The 8,071-nt window shown below is 50.1% G+C and overlaps 1 pseudogene; it reads right to left on the bottom strand.

Annotated features, from left to right (window-relative positions):
* Positions 1-1,166: 1,166 nt before the first annotated feature.
* LOC112404762 (keratin, type II cytoskeletal 8 pseudogene) lies at positions 1,167-2,652 on the bottom strand (annotated as a pseudogene).
* Between the last annotated feature and the right edge of the window lie 5,419 nt (positions 2,653-8,071).

Here is an 8,071-nt window from a genome sequence, read left to right as displayed (position 1 = left end):
GGGGGAGGGGAGGGGGAGAAGGAGGGGAAGGAGAGGGGGAAAAGAGGAGAGGGAGGAGGAGGGGGAGGAGAGGGAGAGGAGAAGGAGGGGTCCCTGTGCCATCACAGGCAGTACACCCCTGAGGGGTCAGAGAAGCAGACGCTGGGAGCCCAGTGCAGGTAGACACAGCTGGGAGGAGGGCTAGATGGGGTCCGCTGACCAAGTGGCCTCCATCCCTCCAGGAGCCGGTCCCAAGCCCCAGAAGTTTGCCTCCCCTCTCCCCCCAGCCCCTGAGCTCCAGGCACGAAGGCCAAGGGTCAGCTGGCCAGAAAGGGGTCATCTGCTTGGACCTCTTGGGGAAACGTCACTGCTGAAATTGTAGTTGTTCAACAGCTGCAAAACCAGTGCTCTCAGCACCTCCCAGGAGAGGATCAGAACGTTGGTGCATGGACCAAACACGAGATGGATAGCAGGAGTTCAGACTGGTGGTGGTGGAGGGAGGGGCACGTGCCTGGCTCTCCAGCCTGGCCTTCAGACCTGGGGCGGGGGCTCCTGCTCCCCTTTCAGCCTGGAGGGTCCTCAGCCCCACCCAGCAGAGACTGAGAGCCAGTCCTGGGAGAACCAGTCCTCCCACATGGTCTGCAGCACTCCGTCTACAGCCTGTGCTCTGCCGATCCATTCTTCCCAACAGAGCCTTGAAGAAAGGGTGCTTGTTCTTTAACCTTGTGCTGAGGAGGAGAGCTGGAAAGGCATGTTTGTCTTCACAAGCAGCCTGGATACCCAAGGTTCCAGCTACAAGTGTGAGGTGGTGCCACCCGGCCAGTCCTCCAGCTACACAACTGGGTGGCCAAGCTGTTGCCTCCTCCACTGCGGGAGCCCACCCAGGCTGAGGCCGCCATCGGAACCAGCCCTGTACATCTCAAACTTCTTTTGTGTGTGTGTGTGTGTGTGTGTGTGTGTGTGTGTGTGTGTGTTGGCAGAGCCAGCTGAAGCTTTATTCTGAAAAAGACACTTGGATTGGCTTTTAGTTGGGGGCGTGGGCAAGAGAGGGAGCCCCAGGCAGTTGACTCCCCCAGGGGTGGGCTAAGGACGGGACTGAGCCTCAGGTCTTTGGGTCCAACACTCCCCTGCACAACTCCTTGCAGGAGCAAGTGAGCGGGGAGGCTGGGAGGGATCGCAGGAGCCTTTCACTTAGGCAGGATGTCAGAGGACTCGAACACCAGCTTCCCATCACGGGTCTCAATCGTCTCAATCTTCTTCACAACCACAGCCTTGGAACTGGTATGGCTGAAGGAGCCAGAGCCCCCTTCAGAGCCCAAGCTGGACTGGTAGGAGCTCAGGCCATAGTTGAAGCCAGGGGTCCCGTAGGCTGAGGTCAGCCCACCTGAGTACCCGCTGGTGGTCTTGGTGTGGATGCTCATGTTCTGCATCCCAGACTCCAGCCGGCTATCCTCGCCCTCCAGCACCTTGCGGTAGGTGGCGATCTCCACGTCCAGGGCCAGCTTGACGTTCATCAGCTCCTGGTATTTGCACAGCTGCCGCACCATGTCCTGCTTGGCGGTTCTCAGAGCGGCCTCCAGCTCGGCCAGCTTGGCCTGAGCATCCTTGACGGCCAGCTCCCCACGCTGCTTGGCATCAGCAATGGCGGCCTCCAGGGAAGACCTCTGGCCTTTGAGGCCCTCGATCTCAGCCTGGAGTCAGTTGATGTTCTGGTTCATCTCGGAAATCTCCGTCTTCGTGCGATGGAGGTCATCCCCGTGCTTCCCAGCCAAGGTCTGCAGCTCCTCGTACTTGATCTGGTACATGGTCTCAGCCTCAGCCCGGCTGCGGTTGGCGATCTCCTCATACTGGGCCTTGACCTCGGCGATGATGCCATCCAGGTCCAGAGAGCGGCTGTTGTCCATGGACAGGACCATGGAGGTGTCAGAAATCTGCGACTACATCTCACAGATCTCCTCTTCATACAGTTGCCTGTAGAAGTTGATCTCGTCAGTCAGCCCTTCCAGGCGGGACTCCAGCTCTACCTTGTTCATGTAAGCTTCATCCACATCCTTCTTGATGATGACAAATTCATTCTCTATGTCTGTGTGCTTTTGGATCTCTTCTTCATACTTGGTCTTGAAGTCCTCCACCAGCCCCTGCATGTTGCCAAGCTCCACTTCCAGCTTCAGCTTCTCCTGGGCCAGGGTTTCCAGCTGCCGCCGGAGGTTGTTGATGTAGCTCTCAAACATGTTTTCTATGTTGCTCCGGGCTGTCTTCTGCTGCTGCAGGAGGTTCCATTTGGTCTCCAAAATCTTGCTCCAGGTGCCGTATCTTGTTGATGAAGGAGGCGAACTTGTTGTTCAGGGTCTTGATCTGCTCCTTCTCCTGGGTGCGCACGTCCTGGATGTCGGGGTCCACCTCCAGCTTGAGGGGGCTCAGCAGGCTCTGGTTCACCGTGACAGGTGTGATGCCCCCCAGACCCGGGGTCCCACTGTAACCTGCAGCCAGACTCATGCCGCTGCCCAGGCCGCCCCGGAAGCTGCTGCTGCTGTCCACCCGGGAGAAGGCCGAGGAGCTGATGCGGGCGCCCGGCCCACTGGTGTACGAGTGGCTGCTGAAGGACCAGGGGCCAGAGGTGGACACCTTGTAGGACTTCCGGGTCACCCTGATGGACATGGTGGAGGCTGGAGAGGAGGCGAGGAGGCCAAAGCACACAGAGACTCAAGGAGTTGTGAAGCTGCTCCTAGGTCCATCTCAAACTTCTTATACAGTGGAACCCTTCGCCTAGAGTGCTGGTTCTCAAGCTGAGCTCTGTGGGACTCCTGGAAGGGGTCCAGGAGGTACCCAGGGCATGGAGGACGCTGGAAGGAAACCCAAGATTCCAGGAAGAATCCAGGGGACTCTGGAAACATATTCCTCTTGTTTTCCAGCCCACGACTCACTCCTAGTTTGTCAATTGTAATTTTTGTGTTCCCCTGTGTGATTTTTGTCATCAAAATAAAAATCAGAGACCCCCTAATCCATGTCTACAAGAACAAAAACAGATTTGGTCTAGGGTTAACAAGCACTCACTCATACTACTGATGGGAAAGTAAATTAATATATCTTTTCATGAAGGGTGGTGGAAATTTGACAGTACTTAAAGTGTGAATATTCTATTATCCAACAAGTCTGATTCTCAAATATATCTTATGAAATACAATTGATTTTTATTATTTGTGAATTCTGTTTTTGCAAATTTGCCTACTCACTAAAATTTATTTGTAACCGCCAAATCAGTACTCATGGAGCTTTCATGGTCATCCATGGACATGGGCAGAGCAGTGAAAACTTTGAGTCAAGAATTGACTGTATTCCTACAGATGTGAAAGAAATCCATGTTTGTTCAGTTATTTCAACAAATATGTGTTGAAAGTAGCAATATAGACATTTGGAATTCATCTATGAAGCAAACAGAAAAGGCACTTTCCCTTGCAAAACTTACATTCTTAGCAGAACAAGAATTATCGCAGAATTGTTTGAAAAACAAAAAATAGAAACCACCTCAATGTCCAATGAGAGGAGAGTGACAGCCTATAGCCCAGCAACCCCCTCCCAGGTGTATCTCAAGAGAAGTGAGGAATGCCCAAAAAAGCACATGTACAAGATTTGCTCTTAGCAGCTTTATTTATAATAAAAGGATAGTTAAATTATGGTATATACATATAAGAGAACGTGCTGCAAGCATTGAAAATGATATGGGTATAAATTCATTGACACAGACCAAGTCCAGGACTAATTGTTGACTGAGAGAAAAACTAGTTTCAAAACTGTGTGTGCTCAATATCCTACGATAAACCATAATGGAAAAGACTATATTAAAAAAAGGAATGTATATATATGTATAACTTAATCACTTTGCTGTTCAGCAGAAATTAACACATTGTAAATCAACTACACCTCAATAAAAAAATAGTGATTAAGGAATTAAAAAAAAAACTGCATGAACTTTAGGCCCCAAGTCTGTGAAAATGTATAGTCACACACACACACACACACACACACACACACACACACACACATTTGTAGAGAGCTATTTGGAAGGTGTTTACAAGGGCTTTCTTTTGGTAGTGGGATTTTAGAAAATTTGTACTTTGTTATTTTACCTTTCTGTACTCAGTTTTTTTTTGTTTGTTTTTTAAATTTTTGGCTGCATTGGGTCTTTATTGCTGTGTGCTGGCTTTCTCTAGTTGTGGTGAGCAGGGGCTACTCGTCATTGTGGTGCACCAGCTACTCAGTGCGGTGGTTTCTCTTGTTGCAGAGCACGGGCTCTAGGTGCGCGGACTTTAGTAGTTGCACCACATGGGCTCAGTAGTTGCAGCACACAGGCCCTAGAGCACATGGGCTTCAGTAGTTGTGGCAAGTGGGCTCAGTAGTTGCGGCTTGCGGGCTCTAGAGTGCAGGCTCAGTAGTTATGACACACGGGCTTAGTTGCTCTGAGGCATGTGGGATCTTCCAGGACCAGGGATTGAACCTGTGCCCCCTGCATTGGCAGGTGGATTCTTAACCACTACACCACCAGGGAAGTCCCTGTACTCAGTTTTTAAATGCTGTGTTTGTGAATGCTTCAAATCTGCAGTGGCCTTGCTTTCAGGGGTTTACATGCTTTACCAGCTTATCTTTTCCAGGAGTTCCTCTGGCCCAAATAGTTCCCAGGTTCCCCAGGGGATCATATATTTATCCTTCAGGGAGCCCTTATTTGGCTGGTTTTTCAGCTCATAGTTGAGAGCAGGACTTGCCCCCCACCAAAGTGTCCAGGAACCTTCCAGAAATGTCACTTCTCACCCCTCCCACCCAGTCCCCAGGAGGTGAAGCTCCCATCAAGCTGGGTCCACAGGCTGACCTCAGTCTCTTCAAGAGCCACCACCCTAAGTAGCAAATTGAGGCATTTGTTCCCACCACTTCCTGTGCCCCACCCCCACCAAGGGAGCAACTCAGCTCCTGGTTTTCTTTAAGATTGAGAAATAGGTACCAGGGAGGTTGTGCTCCTCAGGCCCCTGGGCAGCAGCCCTAAGTCCCAAATGCAAATAGCTGTGTGGGGGTTGTGCTGTCACCAGCTTCCCAGCATCCGGCAGAGAGGGCAGACTTGGGCCTGGGATGACTGAGGACTAGGGGGCAAAGTTGGTCCCAGAGGGGTCTGTGACAATCTTTTGAGCTGTCTTGTCAAAGACCCATTTGTGTGTGTGTGTGTGTATGTGTGTGTGTGTTTAGTGCTACTCAACTCAACTGCTTCTCCAGTCACAAAGGGAGGTTTTTGTTGAGGAAGCGGGGCCCTGGCTCACAGCATAAATTCGAGCTCAGGACCAGCTGGTAAATGTGAGGACAGACACTCATTCAGGGGCCAATCCTGTGCTTGAAATGTCTACTTAGCTATTCAGTCAAGAGCGACATATCAGCCTCTTAGCCAAGCCGCATGTTCTGAGACACATCTAAGCTATTTCTGAAGTAGATAGAGGCTTGGGGGCACCTGGCACCTCACATGATCAGTGGGAATTGGTATCACAGCAGCTGGGCCTCTGCACCCCACTTGCTGTGTCTCCTCTCTAGTCCCAGGGTCCCCTGTGTGTGGGCAGAGCTCAGCTGTTTGTCCCAGTACCATGTCAGGGTACAGGCCTGAGCACTGGTTCTCCAACTTGGCTACATGCTGTAATTACCCAAGATATTTTAAACAATATTAGGGCCTGCAACCCTCCTCAAAAGAATCTAATTAAACTGTCCTGGGTGTGAAACCAAGCAGGACCCTGTGGAGCTCCTGGGTACAGAAGCCTTTCTGTGTCCCCTGTTTCTTGTCTGTAGGGAACAGACTCTAGCCTCCATGACCTTCCCTGAGGGCAGATTCAAACAGTTGCTAATCAGGGAAGGGAAGGGGATGCAGAGACAAGGGAGGAGCAGGCAAGAAACAATAGTGCAGCCTTGGGGCAGGGTCCTGGTTCTGCCTTAAGGGAAGCATATAACAATATCTTTGAGCTCTTCTACAGAACTAAAACCCCCAACATATGGAAGATGGTAGCATTCTTCATTCCAGAGAAGGTCACAGTTTGATAATGTTGAGAAGTTCATCAGGAGACCACTTGAGGTCAGATTAGAGGACTGCAGGCCCTGTACATACCCTGATCCTTATCAGCAACTCTGCTCTTGAACCATTGCTATAAAACACACCAAGTCCTCCCAGTTTTTGTGGCATGCATGAGCCCACTGTGGCCCCTTTGCCTGGCAAAGCAGTAAAGCTATTCTTTTCTACTGCACCCAAAACTCTGTCTCTGAGAGTCAATTTTTCACTGTGCACAGAGGCTGAGTTTTCGGCATCAGGTGCAGCCTGAGCATCTGGAGTTTTAAAAACTCCCCAGGTAACTACAATATGCAGCCAGGTTTGAGAATCACTCTCTTAGAGGGCACATTGTGGAACCAGATTATACATGGGGGTCGCACTGACTTCTCAGAGGTGCCTCTGACCCAACCCAATTGGAAGCTTCTATGAAAATCCCTTGTTCAGAAAGACTCAGAAATTAGAGGATCAACTTCTCATAACCATGCTGTTCACAGCACGGAGGCAAGAGCAGCCAGGCACAGGGAACAGCAGCAGTGGAGGGGCTGCAGCCAGGCTGCCCGCCACCTGCCACCAGCTGATCCCAAGGACATACATACCTGACAGCGAATACAGTCTTGTGTCATGTTCAGAATGGCCAAAGCAAACATACTCCAGGACGTGTTGGAGCCAACTGACGACATGTACAAAGTGGCAGTTTGCTCCAATTACGGTGCAAAAATGGAAAGAATGTCTTCCAAAAGGTGTTCTCTATGCCTTGTGCATTGTTGTATACATAATCTTTATTTCTCACAACAGATGCCTCTTTTTGCAGTGGAGTTGCATTTAGCACGGAGATACAGGGTGGGCTGCAGGCCAAGGACATTCCCAGGTAGAAAAGGAAGACCTTGCTCTCATCACATCAGTCAACAGATCCCCTCACTCCCTCTTCAGCTTGGCCTTCCAGCAAGAAGCCCCTCATGACAGTAGCTGTGTGCTCTCATTAGCAGATACCACTTTATATCTGAAGCTGTGTTTGCTATAATGTTGAAGACTCATCAACTGATTTCCAAACTCAGTCTCCATTCTCAGTCAAGGAGCCATGGTGTTTGCTTTTCAAAAGCAGTTTCCTGAGGGCAAGGAAGGCAAGACTTTTCCTCCTCCCTGCAGTTGGCCCATCCCTCATCCATTCAAGCTGATGCAACAATTAGCTTTGCTACAGCTTAATCTCATTTCAAACACTCCACCCAATGCATCATTAATTCTCAGTGTTGCCTAAATCGTCAATAAGGTACAAAGATTTTCCCAAGCTGGCAGCCTTAGACCAAATACCAACAGAAACACAGAGGCTTCCTGTGGACTTAAATGTAGTTCAAGGGTTATGAAGGGGAGGAAAATCTCAAAGGTAGCTTTTTTTTTTCTGCACTGCTCAGCTTCCTTGACAAGGGATCAAACCTGCAACCCCTACAATGGAAGCCTGGCGTCCTAACCACTGCACCGCCAGGGAATACCCTCAAAGGGAGCTACTTTGAACCCAGAGGTTATATTGCAAACAAAGGTGATATTTAATGGAGTTTCAGCTCCAAGAAGAAACCCTTTAAAATACTCCCTTGTCCTGGTCACTGTCTTTTGTCTCCTTTACCTTTTCCTCCCACATTTCCTTGGTAAGGAAACTGAGCAGGACCCTGTGGGGCTCCTGGGCATGGAAACCTTTCTGTGTCCCCCATTCCTTGTTTGTAGGGAACAGACTCCAGCCTCCATGACCTTCCCTGAGTCCCAAAGGGCAGGTTCAAACAGCTGTTAATCAGGGAAGGGAGGGGATTCAGAGACAAGGGAGGAGCAGTCAAGAAACAATAGTGCAGCCTTGGGGCAGGGTCCTGGTTCAGCCTCAAGGGATAAACATTAACAATATCTTTGAGCTCTTTACAGAACTAAAACCCCAACAAATGGAAGATGTTGGCATTCTTCATTCCAGAGAAGACCACCCAAGGCCAGATTAAAGGAACCCCAGAAGCTGATCAGAAGATCACCTGAGGCCAGGTTAAA

This window comes from Neophocaena asiaeorientalis, unplaced genomic scaffold, assembly GCF_003031525.2.
Source record: "Neophocaena asiaeorientalis asiaeorientalis breed wild unplaced genomic scaffold, Neophocaena_asiaeorientalis_V1.1 scaffold117, whole genome shotgun sequence".
NCBI lineage: Eukaryota > Metazoa > Chordata > Mammalia > Artiodactyla > Phocoenidae > Neophocaena > Neophocaena asiaeorientalis.
This window is presented reverse-complemented; position numbering and strand designations above follow the sequence as displayed.